This window comes from Phyllostomus hastatus, unplaced genomic scaffold (assembly GCF_019186645.2).
Source record: "Phyllostomus hastatus isolate PE091 unplaced genomic scaffold, TTU_PhHast_1.1 phas_scaffold_1674, whole genome shotgun sequence".
Classification (NCBI taxonomy): domain Eukaryota; kingdom Metazoa; phylum Chordata; class Mammalia; order Chiroptera; family Phyllostomidae; genus Phyllostomus; species Phyllostomus hastatus.
Window position 1 is genome coordinate 25,838,706 of NW_025334011.1, and position 17,991 is coordinate 25,856,696.

Below are 17,991 nucleotides of genomic sequence, written 5' to 3' on the forward strand. Positions count from 1 at the left end.
GGCTTCTATCCACCTGTCATCATCTCTCACATGATGATACATAGATAGGATGATACAGTGGGGGCCATTGGCCTTGGGCACTAGCAATGATGGGTACATTGTCTATAGGCTTTAAATACAATACTAAGTGGATGAATATTGCACCTGTTATTTATTATCACCATGTAATGGCCACTCTAAACAATGTCAATGACAAAATGTACCTCCCAGAGAAAAATCTTTTATTGATATAACTTCTAAGCAATTGCTGTGGTTATAGTTGTGTTTTAACAATGCAACTTCCAACTGAGTAGTTCATTGATAGTAAATATGGTTTTACACATGAAAGGTAATGTGGAGAACTCCCAGGCATAGTCAGCATTCAACACTTGTGTACTTAGGGCTACATGCCTTTGTTTCCAGAGTAAATTTGTAATAATTAGGAATCATTTTGGCTCACTTTAGACTGATTCCAACCCCTCTAGGATGATATATTCCTATATTGCTTTTGTACCCTCAAATAAACAATGATTGCTGTTGATCACAAAGGCAGAGAAATGCAACTCTGTGTCATTCTGTGTGACCTCCTGAACTTTTTAATTAGTGTTTAAAATTTAAACCAGTGAGACTGTGTCAACTGGCATGTATAATATTTTTGTTTGGCAAGGGCAAATTTTAACTCATGTGAAATATTTTTTTAAATATATTTTATTGATTATGCTATTACAGTTGTCCCATTTCACCCCCTCTCTCCCCTCTACCCTGCACACCCTCTCTCACCCACATTCCCCCCCTTTAGTTCATGTCCATATGTCATACTTATAAGTTCTTCAGCTTCTACATTTCCCATACTATTCTTACCCTCCCCCTGTCTATTTTCTACCTACCATATATGCTACTTATTCTCTGTACTTTTTCCCCCCTCTTTCCTCCTCCCACTCCCCTGTTGCTAACCCTCCATGTGATCTCCATTTCTGTGCTTCTGTTCCTGTTCTAGTTGTTTGCTTAGTTTGTTTTTGCTTTAGGTGTGGTTGTTAATAATTGTGAGTTTGCTGTCATTTTACTGTACATGTTTTTTATCTTTTTTTTATTAGATAAGCCCCTTTAACATTTCATAACATAAGGGCTTGGTGATGATCAACTCCTTTAACTTGACCTTATCTGAGAAGCACTTTATCTGCCCTTCCATTCTAAATGAAAGCTTTGCTGGATAGAGCAATCTGGGATGTAGGTCTTTGCCTTTCATGACTTGCAATACTTCTTTTCAGCCTCTTCTTGCCTGCAAGGTCTCCTCTGAGAAATCAGCTGACAGTCTGATGGGAACTCCTTTGTAGGTAACTGCCTCCTTATCTCTTGATCCTTCTAGGATTCTCTCCTTATCTTTAATCTTAGGTAATGTAATTATGATGTGCCTTGGTGTGTTTTTCCTTGGGTCCAACTTCTCTGGGACTCTCTGAGCTTCCTGGACTTCCTGGAATTCTATTTCCTTTCCCAGAATGGGGAAGTTCTCCTTCATTATTGTTCAAATAACTTTTCCCCTTGTTGCTCTTCCTCTTTTCCTTTTGGTACCCCTATAATTCAGATGTTGGAATGTTTAAAGATGTCCTGGAAGTTCCTAAGCCTCTCATTTTTTTGAATTCTTGTTTCTTTGTTCTTTTCTGATTAGATGTTTCTTTCTTCCTTCTGGTCCACATCGTTGATTTGAGTCCTGATTTCCTTCCTATCACTGTCGGTTTCCTGTGAATTTTCCTTTATTTCACTTAGCATAGCCTTCATTTTTTCATCTCATTTGCGACCAAATTCAACCAATTCTGTGAGCATCCTGATCACCAGTGCTTTGAACTGTGCATTTGATGGGTTGGCTATCTCCTCGTCTCTTAGTTGTGTTTTTTCTGGATCTTTGATCTGTTCTTTCATTTGGGCCATTTTTTTTGTCTTGTCATGTCTGTTACACAGTGAGGAGTGGAGCCTTAAGTGTTCACCTGGGCGGGGCAACCCACATTGCTGTGTTGTGATGCTGTATGTGGGGGAGGGGTCCGAGAGGGAACAATGGCACTTGCTCTGCTTGTTGTGGGATTTTAGTCCCTTCTGCTATTTCCCTCAAGCAAACCAGGCCCTTCTGGTGCTGATTCCCGTGTGGGTGGGTTTGTGTACATTCTAGGCCCCTGTGGGTCTCTCCAATGAACTATCCTGTGAGGCTGGGAGTCTTTCCCAGCACTTCCATCCCCACAGGTGTTTTCAGTCTGTGATTTGAGGCTTTATTTTCCTGTGCTGGGACCCTGGGTTGTTCAGTCTGTCCTGCTCCCCAGTTTCACCTGATTTATTTGTGCGTGAATGTGGGACTGCCCGGTCCACCAGCTACCTTGTACGCCATGTCCCTCCACAATCTGCCGCCTCACTGGGTCTGCCAGCCACCGCTTTTTTTTTTTTTTTTTTTTTGCCATGATCCTTCTGTGCCCAGCCACTCAACTCCGCCCCTTCTACCTATCTGGATGAATGTATTTATTCTAACTCCTTGATTGTTGGACTTCCATACAGTTCAATTTTCTGTCAGTACTGGTTGTTTTTTTGTTTCTAAATTTTTGTTGTCCTTATTTTGGTTGTGCAAGGAGGCACAATGTGTTACCCTATGTCTCCATCTTGGCCAGAAGTCCTCATGTGAAATATTTTGCTGAATTTGACAATATACTTAAAATTAAAACTTTGTTGATTGTTAATTATCTCTTTTAAAACTAAAGAATGAATGAAATTAAATGTTAGTGGTCTGATTTAGTAGTTACCTAAATTGTACCTTTTGCCAATGTTCTGATTTCATTAAAATTTGCTGACTGTTTTTATAACTGTATGATTGTATACAGAAAGTTCAATACAGGGAAAATGTCAGGTTTTACATGTTTACTCTGGCCTTTATTATTATTCACTTAATTTCATGATTATCACTAAAAATAAGCTCATAGGGGGTTGTTAAAAATGTTCGAAACACCAAATATTTGAGATCTCTGCCGTTTACGACCCGCCAGTGCGACAGTACACTCGTGCCTCGTGTCTCCTTGCTATTCCTTGCACGGAATGCATTTCCTGTCTTGCAAACTCCAGACCTAGTTCTTGTATCATCTTCTCTGTGAAACTTTTCTGATTCAATTACACTCAAATGATCAGTCATTCCCTCTTGTTTGCCTTTACTATTCTTTTTACACTAGTTTATCCTTGCTTGAAAGTCTTGATTTGTAACGATTTATTTATAAATGTCTCTGCTACTAGATGGTAAGATAATTAAGAGCAGGGATTGTAGTTTGTTCATCTTAATACCCCCAGGTCCTAGCTTAATACCCAGTGTATGGTAGGTGCTAAATAACCACTGTTGGAATGAGGAAAGGAGGAAGAGAAAGGAGGTGGCTTTGGTAGCTATTAAACTGGACTTGGCTTGGAGACTGTATTCTTTATGCAATTTTTTTCTGTCCCATGAGCACAGCAGCTTGATCTCTACCCCCCCCGCCCCCCACCACCCATCTAGTTCCTTCCCCACCTCAGCCAAGTAAAGCCCTTCCCTATGTGATGGATGGGCAGGTGTAACAGGTGGGAGACAGGTACGGGTGAGGGTAGAGAAGAGTGGGTTTCTGCTATCCAAACTTCCAGAAATTAAATAGAGAACCTAAAAACTCCAGGTGAGGCATAGAAACTCCTTTTTGAGAACTTAAACTTAGGAGGACTTTAAGTAGTTTTTCAGTGGAATGATAGAAATAATGTAAAAGGAAAAAGGGCAGAATGACCTCCCCTGGCAACCCCTTTCCATTAACTTTAGTTGGAATACTTACTGTGGTTTGTATTAGTTGAATAGTTACTGTGGTCTAACACCATTTTAGGCTGTATGAACATGTAGGAAAAGAAGCATGTGTTCACTGTAGAAAAAGTAAAAAAAAAAATAGGTGGAAATGAGTTAAGAAAAAAAGTCCATAGTCCCACCACCACAAAAAATTGCCATTAGGACTTTAGTTTCTATCTTTTATTTGTCTCTCTCTCTTTGTGTTTCAGGCATATATGTGTATTCTACACAAAGGAAAATATAATATACATCCTGTTGTGTGACCTAATTTTTCCCAACATAATTCATCATCAGCATCTTTCCATGGTATTATTATATGCTCTTTACATCATTATTTTTAATAGCTGACTAGTATTGCTCTGTGAGGATTACATTATAATTTATTTAATCCACATTTTATTAATGAATATTTAAGTTTGTTTTAAACTTACTTTCCTGTGAAGAATACCACCTATGCTGTTTCTAATCATAGATGAATCATTGAGCAAATGCTTAATCATAACCTTAAGATAGAGTCTTGAAAGTGAAATTACTCAATCAAAGGTTAAGAGTTGATAAGCTGCAAGTAACAGACTGCCTGACTAAAAGCCTCACATGGGTTTGTTACTATCACATTAGAGGAAGCCTGACCTGGAGTTAGGGGGTTCTGGGGTTGGTTCCTGCCCCAATGAAGTCATGAAGGATTGGGCTCTTCCTTTGTTCTATTCCACCATCTTTCATGTGTTGACTATGTCTCCTGTCACAGGTAATAGCATATGCCACAGCTCAAAGCATTGTGTACTCACATGGCAGAGCCCAAGCAGAAAGGAGAGGGCCCAGGGAGAGGGCTTTTCCCTTACATTGTCTTCTCTGTTATTGAGGAAGAAAAACCAACCAAGAAAGTCCCAACAGACTTTGTCTTACATCACATTAGCCAGACCTGGCTCACCTGCTCATCCTTAGGCCAGTCAGCAGTAAGGGGGAAATGACGTGCCCTGACTGACTAATTCTGAGGAGAGCCAATGTCTATGGGCATGGCACAGACTGCCCCAACCACGTCAGATTCCCAAACAGCCGAGCTAGGGGACAGGCTGCTAGCCTCCAACAGTACCTGCCCTTGGGCGATGTGTGTAAACCCAGATGTTCCCCAAATGGAAACTTCATCCGTGTTCAGTGTGGACTTCCCTATTTGCCACTGCAAACAGAGTATTAATTGAATGAAGTCCCTCTTGGGGCACCCATTTGAAAAATATTCAAAAGAACATCTCAAGAGTAGTGCCCTTGAAGTAGTGCTTAGCATCCTCGGCAGTGCCCTGCACTGAAGTCTTGCTCACACCTGTTCTCTGCCTGGTGATTGAGAACATTTTCAAACATGCTAAAAGTTGGAAGGATAATACAGTCACTTCCCATTAAATAAATGTTAATATTTGCCATACCTGCTTTGTCTACAAATGTATAGAATATTTACACACACTTCCCTCCTAACTATTGTTCACATATGTGTCTTAAAGTACTGACATTGTCCTACAGAACTGCAAAATCATGATGGCATTCAAGACAATTAAGAATTCTTCAATGTCTTCTAAGATTAAACTATATTCAAATTTCTCCACTCATTTCATATATATATATATGTATACATACATACACACATATACACACACATATATGTGTATATATGGCATTAAACTGTGTTTTTGTTTCTCTCTAATCTTTATGTCAGAATAGTTGCCCCACTATTTTTTTTCCCATAGTAGTGACCTTTTGAAGACACCAGGCCAGTTGTCTCATAGAATGTTCTACATTCTAGGTCTGTCTGATTATTCCCTGAGAAACAAGGTCAGAAACTTGTTTCTCTATTCCCAGTATTTTCTGTAAACTGATTAGACTCAGATTAAATATTTTTGACAAGAATAGATGATATGCTCTGGCTGGTGTGGCTTAGTAGACTGAGTGCTGGCCTTTGAACCAAAGGATCACTTGTTTGGTTCCCAGTCAGGGCACGTGCCTGGGTTGCAGGCCAGTTCCTCAATAGGGGGCACTTGAGGGGCAACCACAGATGGATATTTCTCTCCCTCTCTTTCTCCTTCCCTTCCCCTCTCTCTAAAAATAAATAAAATCTTAAAAAAAAAGGAATAGGTGGTACTGTGTTCACATTGTGTAATGTTAACATATCAAGTTATCCTGGTATTAGTAATGATAGATTTGGTAAATGTGATACTTCAAGAATAGAGTTCATTCTACAAAGAACCCTCAATACAAATTTGTGTATAAATAATAGACTTTATGTGTTTATAAATAATGGACTCTAATGCTAGACTATAATGCTAATATTTGGGAATAACAGAATGGATTATAGCAGAACACAGAAAATGAAATGACTTAAAACTCAATACTAGAGAGCTTCAGCCCACCACAGGAATATTACCCACTGGCGATCTTTTCACTTAGATGCTATTAGTGGCATATCATGTGACCATAAACTCTATTTTTCCTCAGTTCAAGAGCTCTCCCTGAAAACTTGAAATTCTCACTAGAAAAATAAAAAATTCCTGCTGCTTTACTGTGCAGAGCCATCTTTTCCTTCTGGGCCGTCATCAGAGGATTTTACTGTTTTCAGTCAAAACAGCCCATCAAGGTGTTGCCCTAAATGAAAAGTCATTCATTCCACTATTCCATCCATAGCAACATGAAGAGCCCTCAAAAAATGTAAAATTAGTTTTTAAAATATATAATCATTTTGAATAATTACATTGGTATATGTTCTAAAAATTTGAATGTACATAAGAGCTTATAATATAAAATAAGCCTCCCCTCAAATCCTTAGAACTTCTTTCCCCAGATGCAACTATAGTTATTAATTTTTCATGTATCTTTTCAGAGATATTTTATGTACATGCAAATATCTATAAAATGCTTTCTTAATTGTGTATATAAATGTAGTTTATTATGCATCCTTCTCTATACCTTGCTATTTTTTTTTAGTTATTACAAATTCTTCCATATGTGTACAAATAGAGCTATTTACTTTTTAGTGACTGCATAGTATTCTATCACATCATTTGAGTGTACTGTAATTTATCTACTGAGTTCTCTATTGATTGTCACTTATGTTGTTTGTGATTTTTGTTGTGATTTATGTTGTTCCACTTTATTTATGCATTCATTGGTTGACTTCTGTGCATACCCTGACCAGGGACTGAAGATGTAACCCAGGCACATCAGAGCAACACTCCACCCAACCATGCCTCATGGCCAGGGCTGTGGTCTTTATTGTTGTTACAAAGAGTGCTTTAGTGAATATCCCTGTATATATGTTTTTCCATGCATGTGAAATTATAGTAGGATAAATCCTAAAAATGTAATTGCTATCTTATGTTGGGGACAATTTTCCATGGGTTTTTCATGTTTCTATGTCTTGTGAACAGCAGCATTAAGCTTTTGCTCCAGATTACCTTTTCAAGGATATTTCTGTAGCAAACAGACTTGAGACAGAGATACTATCTCCTTCTGGGGCAAAGGCCAAGTTGTTTACTGTCCAGTATCATAAACATATTATCTTCCTCTGGAGTGATGGTCAGGTAGTCTTACTGTCCATTACAAAAGAATTGTGTTCCCTTAGTTCAGGATTCGTCTCCTGTAATGCAACCCAGAGCACGTGCACACACTACTTGGCAGTCATTTTGTAGCCTCATGGAAACTAGAGTTTAGGGAATGAGTGGAAATGCTGATACTCTGGCAACTGCTCACTGTTGCTGTGAGTAATAAACTGTCACTTGTCGCTGACCCAGGATTTTGTGCTAGCATCTGTGCAACTCTGTTAGGCTAACCTGTTAGCTTTCGTGGGAAAAAGAATCTCAGCTCTGTCACAGATTTTGATAGTTTTGATGATGAAGATGGGATACTGACAGAAATTTGGCCTTTTAGAACAGAAAAGATGCCTCATGGGCTGATTAAAAGGATCTGACAGAAGTTCATGGAATTAATAGCGACACAGAGGAGGAAAGTTTTTGAGCTTGGTTTGTGGACATATCAGCTCAGGATGTAGGTGCAAGCCAAAAGTGGCCTGCAGCTGTTTGACAGCCAGTTACAGTGGCTGACAGATTTTGCTTCACACTTAGATCATAAGTGTGAAGCAAAATCACCCAGCAGGAAAAACTTTGGGGATTGAACCTGGTTGCCCACTTTGTGCTGGAGGAGAAATGGCTGGCGGTTAAAATATTTGCTGACTCAAAGTGGCAAAAGGCTCAGCTCACTAGTCAGGGCTCTGGAAGGAGAGAGGTTGGGAGACTACTGACCAGGAAATTTGGGGTAGAGAAAGGCAGGTGGACATACAGGAGTTCAATGGCATGTGAAGATAGTTTTGTTGCATGTTAACACCCACTAGGGAACATCCACCATGGAAGACACATTACTGGTTTAGCCAGTTGACACAACTCTGCTGCCACAATTGGCACATGATGAGGGTGGGAGAGATGAAGTCTATGATGGCCCCATAATTATGGACTCCCTCTTACCAAGGCTCATGTAGCCTTTGCAACCACCAAATGTTCAACCTGCCAGTAACATACACCAATGCTGAGCCCTTGATTAGGATTATACCAGTTGGTGGCCAGTTTCTATACCACACTGGGCCCCTTCTGTCATGGAAGGGCCAGAGATTTGTTCTAATGGCAGTAGACATGTGCTCCAGTTATGGGTTTGCCTTTTGTTCTTGCAGGACTTCACGTAGCACGACTATTTAATAGTCCCAGGGTACCTGAGTATTCCTGTGAATGTTTGTATACAATTTTTGCGTGGACATAAAATTGTTTTTCCATTGCACCAGGAGGGGCAGTGTCTGGCAAGTGATTAAAGAGTTGTGTCTTGATAAGTGCAACGGAGAAGATGGCGGTGTAGGCAGACATGGCTCGCCTCTTCACAAAGCCACATCAGAATTACAACTAACATAGAGCAACCATCACTCAGGAACATCAGAATGGAAGCATGACAACTACGAAATTGAGTTGAATGGAAGTCTGATAGCTATGGAATTAAAGAAACCACATCCATTGAGACTGCTAGGAGGGGTGCAGACATAGAATGGGCTTGTCCAACACCCATGTGGATAAAATTTCAGGAGGGATATCTTGGGAGTGAGAAGTCCAAGATCCACATAAGGCCCCCCAGCCCAGGGTTCTGGTGCCAGGAAGATAAGTCCCCACAACTTCTGTCTGCAAAAACCAATGGGGATTAAGTCGGTGGAAGAAACTTCTGGAGCTACAAGCAGTTCCTCTTAAAAAACCCACACATAGACTCACCTACTCAGACTCACTCCCTCTGAACTCCAGCACCTGGGTAGCAGCTTGAAAAGCACCAGTGGTATACAGGGAGAAACTGAAGTGTCTGGCATCAAGGCAAGCAGAGGCCATTGTCCCATTGCTAAGCCCTCCCCACACAGAGCCTGTAAACTGGTGCCATATCTGAGACTCCATCAACCTGGCTAACACCCACCTTGTAGATTCCTAGAAGCTCTGCCCCAACCAAATTATGGGACCTCCCAAGCTGCTTTTCCATAAAAATTGAGTCTTGGCTCCTAAATCCTATCAAACAAGCTACAGCTGGCTTCAGTGAGCCCTAGCAGCAGCCAGATTAGAGTAACACCTTGGTTTTGCCTGGGAATCTCCAAGTCCAACACAAGGAGCAGACATCTCAGATTGCTTTACAGCTCAGGCAGGGTGCCCAGGGAAAAACAAAAGTGGGGGCTGACCTCGGCCTGCACCACCCAAGAAACCCCAAGGCCAGCACAACCAGAAGATAGCTATAGTCCATGTCGGAGCATCACCCATGCTGCCCATGCATAGCTGATCTACCATGGAGGGTAGAGGTTGGTGGTCCATGGTCACAACCAGTCCTTGAAGCTCACTGGCCTGGGTAAATCCCTCCCATTCATCTGGAAACAGAACCAAGGCTCAACTACAAGAGGAGGGTGTGCTCAGTTCACACAAAGGGCATACTTCAAGTACCAACCCTGAGTGATAGGGAAGGCTGTGCCACTGGACCCTATAGGATACCTACTACATTAGGCCACACTACCAATACATGGAATCAAAGCAGCTCTGCCTTATACATAGAAACAAACACAGAGAGGCTGCCAAAAGGAGGAGACAAAGAAACATGGCCCAAATGAAAGAACAGATCAAAACTCCAGAAGAAGAGCTAAATGAAATGGAGATAAGCAATCTATCAGAGGCAAAATTCAAAACACTGGTTATAATGATGCTCAAGGAACTTAGTGAGGACCTTAACAACATAAAAAAGATCCTGTCAGAAACAAAGGATACACTAATGGAAATAAAGAACAATTTACAGGGAAACAACAGTAGAATGGATGATGCCAGGAATCAAATCAATGATTTGATACATAAGGAAGCAAAAGCCAACAATCAGAACAACAAGAAGAAATAAGAATCCTTCCCCCAAATGAGGATAGTATAAAAAGCCTCTGGGACAACTTTAAGAGGTCCAACATTCACATCACAGGGGACTAAATGGAGAAGAGAAAGAGTAAGGAATTGGAAATCTATCTGAAAAAATAGTGAAAAAACACTTCCCTAATTTGGTGAATGAAATAGACATGCAAGTCCAGGAAGCACAGAAAGTCCCAATTATGATGGACACAAAGAGGCCCACTCTAGGACACATTATAGTTAAAAGACCAAAGGTTAAAGATAAAGAGAAACTCTTAAAAGCAGCAAGAGAAAAGAAGTTAGTTGCCAGGTGGTTGCCAGAGGGGAGGGAAAGGGGAGAATGAGTGAAGAGGTGAGGGGATTAACAGGTACAAATAAGTAGTTACAGAATAGCCATGGGGATGTAAAATACAGTACAGGAAATGGAGTAGCCAAAGAACCTACACGTGACCCATGGGCGTGAACAATGATTTGGGGATTGCCTGAAGGAGTAGGGAGCACTGGGTGGAGAGGGTAAAGGGGAAAAATCAGGACAACTGTAATAGCACAATCAATAATTAAAAAATAATAAACATAAATAGTTGTGTCTCATTTGATGTTTGATGTTAACCTGATTGTCTAACAGTTTATTCTCTTGGATACTCAGCCATGAACAGCAAGTCAGAAGGTCATGAGGTCTCCTGCCCATCTCCAAAGTTGTGCTTCAGCTTCTACTAGCAGCCCCTGGGCATCCGCATTCCTGCCAACAATCACTGTGATGTTTTGACTTGAGACAGAGACGCTCATTCTGTGCTTACGCCTGACCACTATGATTCGTCTGCTGTGGCTCTGTAGTGATTGATGTCATTTACCCCACTGTGGAAAATCCCCGGAGTCTCACAGATCAGAGGCTTGAAGAAAAGCATGTGGGAAGGCACTGACAATTTGTGAAAAGGAGGAAAATATTATTCCCAGCAGGCAATCCCTCCCTGGGGCTGTGGACTCAGGCCACTTTCAGAGTTCCAGCTCTGTGATGAAATGGGAACATGTCATGCACAAACACAAGCCAGACTGGCCAAGGTCTGGAGGCCCAGAGAGATTTTCCAAGGCTGCCTCCATGTGCTGGAGGCGTTGTACACAGCCTGCTCTTTTGCCATTTGAGACCCCCATTTCCTAGACCAGTAGATGCTTGATAGATACTCATAGAAGGAACTCTTTCGACAAATATTTATTGAGCCCCTTATATGTTTTAGATGCTAAGGATCTAGTGAACAAAATGGACAAAAATGTTTCATTCTGCCATGACCCCTGGTAAATGACCTCCCTGACCCACTTTCTTTCTCTCAGGTCTATTCTATAATCTTTTTGTATTTATATCGGTTAATTTGGTTTCCTTTCCCTCAGGGAAAAAAAAAAAACCCAAACAAACCAGAACACCCTGTAGAGGCCGTTATTGCTCAGGTCAATAATTATATGTTAAGAGTCTACTGTTCTTTGTCCTTATCTGGCAAAATTCCAACCTGGTGGAATCTAATGATTTACTTCCCTTGTACTTGAACTGAACTACTGAATATTGCTGGAGAAACTCACATCCTACACTGACTGGCTTCACAATACATTGCGTATCTAAGCTCCACATAGAAATTGTATTTTGCATCCCTACTAGACTTCTCATCATCTAAGACATCTACCCTGCTCCATTTCATTCTATTTGCTGACTATGCCTCCTCTCCCTGACTTTTCAGCCACGTAATTATACTATGACTTTTAGGGACACATGATCAATTTTTATAATATATTAAAAGGAGTCTTGAAGAAACTAACATTTAATCCTTATTCAATTACATTTTCCTCTGCACTTCGCTTAGGGCTATAAAAACATGATGTTTTCTTGATTTATCTTATAAATTCAAATTTTCTTCTTTTTCATTAACTTTAAAGTTAACTTTTAAAAAAATTTTAAAAGATTTTATTTATTTGATTTTAGAGAGGGGGAAGGGAGGTAGAAATAGAGGGAGAGAAACATTAATGTGTGAGAGGTACATTGATCAGTTGCCTCTCACACGCCCCCAGCTGGGAACTTGGCCTGCAGTGCAGGCATGTGCCCTGATGGGGAATTGAACCGGCAACTTTTTGGTTTGCAGGTCAGCACTCAACCCACTGAGCCACACCAACCAGGGCTAAAGTTAACTTTTAATAACCTCTCAAAGACAATACTGTTTTTGAACAATATCTTTTAAAAAGAAATCAGAAACAAGCTGAGAAAATGGAGTGATCGTGGACCTTGGACTCTTTCAGTCTTTTGTTTGAATTCTAGTTCTACTGTGTGATCCTGGGCAAGTGATTTAATGCCTCAGTTTCTTAAAGTGTAAAAATAATTACAATAATACTCATATTTCATTGTTGTGAGGACTACATAAGGTGATGTTTATGGACACATGTAAATCTAGTGACTAATAAGAAAGAAGGAAAAAAGAAAGGAAGAAGAAAGAAGGAAAAGAAAGGAATAATGGAAGGGAGAAAGAAATAAAGAGCAAGCCTGTGGAGAGAATTAACTGTGTGAGTGACAAAAGATCAGATGGCACCATGACTAAATGATCTGTTCAGGAATCATTCAGAGGTTTCTCACAATGACATCTGAAAAAAATAGAGACAGGTAAATTCAACAAATAATTTGGTGTTATGACTTTTCTTCGAATCCACTTTGATATTCTTGTGGGTTAGGTGCTACAACTTCAACTCTTCTGTTGATTGAAAAATAGTAACTTCAAAAAGTCACTGATGCTCTGGCTGGGTGACTCAGTTGGTTGGAGTGTCATCTCCTATGCCAAAAGGTTGTGGGTCTGATTCCCAGTGAGGGCACATACCTAGGTTGAGGGTTTGATCCCTGCTCAGGGCATTTACAGGAGCAGGAGGCAACTGATTTTTCCCTCTCACATCGATATTTCTCTCTCCCTCCATCCTTCTCTCTCTAAAATCAATTCAAAAATAACAAATATATCCTCAGGTGAGGATTAAAAAAATCTTTAAAGAAATCAGTGATTCTAGGGGAAAAAGGGTTGGTGGAGGAGAAAGAGGGTATGGGGGCATAAATGGTGATGGGGAAAAAAAGTCACCATTTGGGAGTCATCTAAACTTTTGTGATGCATTTTTGTGACACCAGAAGCCAAGTTTCTCTGCATTTGTGGTCTTCTAGAACTAAAATCAGCTTGTGATGCTGAGTACATAGCACATGACGTCAAGGTGATTATGCAGAGTGCTGAGGTGAAGGGTTAACTGAGCCAGTGTAGCTGTTATCCCCCAGCAGTGGGCAGGGTGTTTGTTCTCTGACCTGGACCTGGAGAAGTCTTGTTGACACCCATTGTGCTGGGATTTAGAACGACACTGTGACACCAATGCTCCAGTTTGGAACTTGGAAAACAAGCCCAGTTCAGCACTTTCTTGATCCTCTTGCCTTACCTCCTCCTCTAACTTGACGCCAGGCTAGTTTCCTCTACAGATTGTGAACTCCATGGTATTCTGTCTTGTCCATGCTTACATCTTTTTTTCCACTTCTAACTTTATAGGATTTTAGCCCAAGGTTTGCTTGCTATAGAGAGTTGCTATATAAGTAGTTTAAACTTCTTATTTTAGAAATGAGAAAATAATTTTACATGCAGATAAAAAAACTTGCTTCAATTTCACATTAGGACAGGTGAGGATTTGAGGCAACTCCATGACTCTCCATAACAATGGACAGAGCATTAGTACTACTTCACACCCATTTGGATGGCTATTATAAAACAAACAGAAAACAACAGGTGATGGTGAAGATGTGTTGAAATTAGAACTCTTGTGCATTGCCAATGTGAATATAAAATGGTACAGCTGCTATGGAAAACAGTATGGTGTTTCCTTAAGAAATTTACCATACAATTATTCTGAAATTTCACTTTTCAGTATGTGAGTATACCCAAAAGAATGTAAAGCAATGTACACCCATGTCCATAGCAGCATTTTACAATAAGTCCAAACCCAATGCCCATTAATAGAAGAATGGATAAACAAGATGTGGTATGTCCATACAATGGGATATTGTTCAGATTTAAAAAGAAATGAAGTTGTGATGCATGGGTGGGGTGAAGTGGGGAGTATTGTGTGCTGGGTAAAAAGTTTCAGTTGGGGAAGATGAAAAAGTTCTGATGTCAGATGTGGTGAGAGTTGCACAACAATGGGATTGTATTTAATGCCACTAAACTATACACTTAAAAGTGGTCAAAATGGTAAATTTTACCTTATATATTTACCACAGAAAAGAAGAGGGGAAAAAAAAGAACATTGAGAAAGCAGAGTTGATCTTAATTTTGCAGGTTCACAATTTCTTTGAGTCTGTAAAAAGTGAATCTTCTTCCTACAAATATGCACATATACATGTATTCATAAGAGCTTTAGCATGCAACTTTCAAATATTATTTTTAAAGTTTTAAAAGTGAGTAAATGTGTATTATTAAAAATTGAGAACAGAAAAAAAAGAAAGAACACAGGTATCATCCATAATCACAGACATTTGTTTGACCTTCTTCTCCTAAGATATTATGTGTTTGTATACACAATTTAACACATATTGTCGTGTAGTTAAAATCTCATAGTATGTATCATGCTTTTTCACACACCATGAATATTTACCGAAATCCCAAAGCTGTGTGTGTGTGTGACACCTGGATTTCCAGTACTTCAGGGTGTGACACCGGGGACCTCAGTGTGACTCACCTGCAAGTCACCTATCAGGAGCACAAGAAATAAGGTTTCCAGTTACTCTCTGACCTGCAGAATGATACAGCCTTCCAGAAAATCCAGGGAGAGGTTTGATATGCCAGAGCAGGGAAGAACCCTCATGCGAGGGTAGCACAGTGACGAGCAGGGGCACCCTGGGCGTAGATCTCCCGGAAAGAGGAGTGTGAACCCAGGCAAAGCCATGAGTGTTCTGATAACCACGATTACACTCCAACAACTCAGTGAGGAAGAAATGTAATGCTGTGTTTCATGAAGAGAACAGTTTTTTAAAAGAAAAAACAGCAGCAGGACTCTGAATAAAAGTATTGACAGAGTTAAATTAAAATACTGCCTCTTCTGAATCTTAAAAGCTGCAAGAGGAAAGGAGACAGTTACCTACAAAGGAGTTTCTATAAGACTACTAGCTGATTTCTCAAAAGAAACCTTAGACCAAAAGAAGCAGGAAGGCACTGGAAAGGAGTATTCAAGGTCATGAAAGACAAGGACCTACATCCAAGATTATTCTATCCATCAAAACTATCATTTAGAATGGAAGGGCAGATAAAGAGCTTCCCAGATGAGGTCAAGTTAAAGGAGTTCATCATCACCAAGCCCTTATTATATGAAATGTTAAAGGGACTTACCTAAGAAAAAGAAGATGATCAAAACTATGAACAGTAAAATGACAACAAACTCACAAATATCAACAACTGAACCAAAACCAAAAACAAAAACAAAGTAAGCAAACAAGCAGAACAAGAACAGAATCACAGAAATGGAGATCACATGGAGGGTTATCAGCGGGGATGGGGAGCAGAGAGACTTGGGGAAAAGGTACAGGGAATAAGTAGCATAAATGGTAGGTACCGAATAGACAGGGGGAGGTTAAGAATAGTATAGGAAATGGAGAAGCCAAAGAACTTATATGTACGACCCATGGACATGAACTAAGCAGGTGGGGGGCATAATGGTAGGAGAGGGTGTACAGAGCAGAGGGGAATAAAGGAGAGAAAAAAATGGGAAAACTATAATAGCATAATCAATAAAATATATATATTTTTAAATTACTTTATTGTTGTTCAGTTACAGTTGTCTGCATTTTCTCCCCACCCCTCCCCTCCCCCTCAGCCAAACCCACCTCCCTCCCTTGCTTCCACCCTCCCCCTTGGTTTTGTCCACGTGTCCTTTATAATAGTTCCTTCTCCTCACTGTCCCCTCTCCCCTCGCCCAAAAAAATGTATTTAAAAAATAAAATACTGCCTCTCCTTAATGATCAATTTAAAATGAGAGGTAGAGCCATAGGGTACAATAAGTATAATGCTTCTAAGGGAATGATCAAAACATTCTATTAAAACGTTAGCAAGAAAGTATGTTACCATTGACTTATTTAACCATGTATTTGTATAGCACAGCCAAGAGAGAGGCATACATGTATCAGTGGTTATCATCAAGTTGTGAATATGAACACATCTGTATAATCCCTTCCTTGACCTTCCTGCTGCCCCTCTGTCACTAACTCAATAAACAAGTCCTGATGGATCCTGCTCAGAAGTGGCTTAACAATTCCATGTCTAAGGTGCTTTTTTCCCAATTACTCATACTAAAAACACTCCATTTAAATTTATTTATTTTTAGAGAAAGGGGAAAGGGGGGAGAAAGAGAGGGAGAGGAAATATCAATGTGTGGTTGCCTCTCGTGCGCTCTCATCCAGGGATCTGGCCCACAACCTAGGCATGTGCCCCTGCCTGGGAATTGACCAGTGACCCTTTGGTTCGCAGGCCAGCGGTCAATCCACTGAAGCACACCAGCCAGGGCAAAAAGACTCCATTTAAAGGGTGGTTTAATGATGGTCCTTCATATAAACTAACAAAAGGATATTTTATAAAAGGGTTATTTTACCACCTCTGCTTTAAATATACTATGGGCCCTTAGAACTTGTTTTTTAAATAGACACCAGTGTTAGCTAAAATGCATACACAGAACAGTGGTCAGATAGTCTGAATTTGTCTAAAAACTCTAGGGCACAGATCCATCCCCAACCCCAACTTGTGACACTCACTATACTGTTCCAACTCATTAAGTAGAAAAGATAATCATGGCTAATGAAATAACAGGAAAAAATTTCTAAAGTGTATTATCTTACATTCCCTAATTTTAACATGGGTTGTGCAATTCTAAATACCTAAAAAAGATTGGATGTTTCAGATAAAGACCTAAGAGAAAGACCACAGTAGCATGGAACAGACTGCATACCTGTAACACGACAAAGACCGTATCCTGAAAGTGTCTTCTAGATAGGACCATTCTGACCTAGATCCCCTTCCCTTCTGTCAGCTATCAACCCAGTGGGCAACCGCATGCATCAGCAATGCCCAGAACGGATTTCAATCATTTCCACAAGTCGTTTTTGAGAAGAGTCTTTCCCATGAATTTTAACACAAAATGTATAAAATAGTATACTAACTTTCCTTTTTCAAGCGCTGGCAATCTCTTTAATATCTAGAAAGATTAGATACTGTAAAATTAGAGCTCATTTGTCCATGGTATATACTGTATTCACAGCAAAGAAAAGCAGCTCAGGCCTGCGGGACCGCGGTCAATCCTGCCTCCCTGCGGGCACATTGGCACAGCGCCCTTTGCACGCCCCTCTCCTCCGTCTTCCCCGAACCAGGGCACAATGCAACCTGCCCTTTTAAAGAGGCTGTTTGCCCATCCCATTTACAAAAGGCAATATTTTTTATGGATTTTAATAAAAAGACATTTACAAACATGATACTTTACCACGTATACTGTAACATTTATCAGGTACTTTAGAAAATGAAGAAAGATTAGATATCTCAGAAAAGTACTTGCTGTAGTCAACTAAATATTGCACTAGTGAAGAGTGAAATGTCTACCCAGAACAATAGTTGTAATATGAAAATATCTTCTAAGTATGACCAATCTGGCATAGAACACTTCTTCTGAGCTCTGAATTCAGCTGTAACCTAAATTTGGGGGATTTCACAGCTCCCCTAGAACTCATTCATG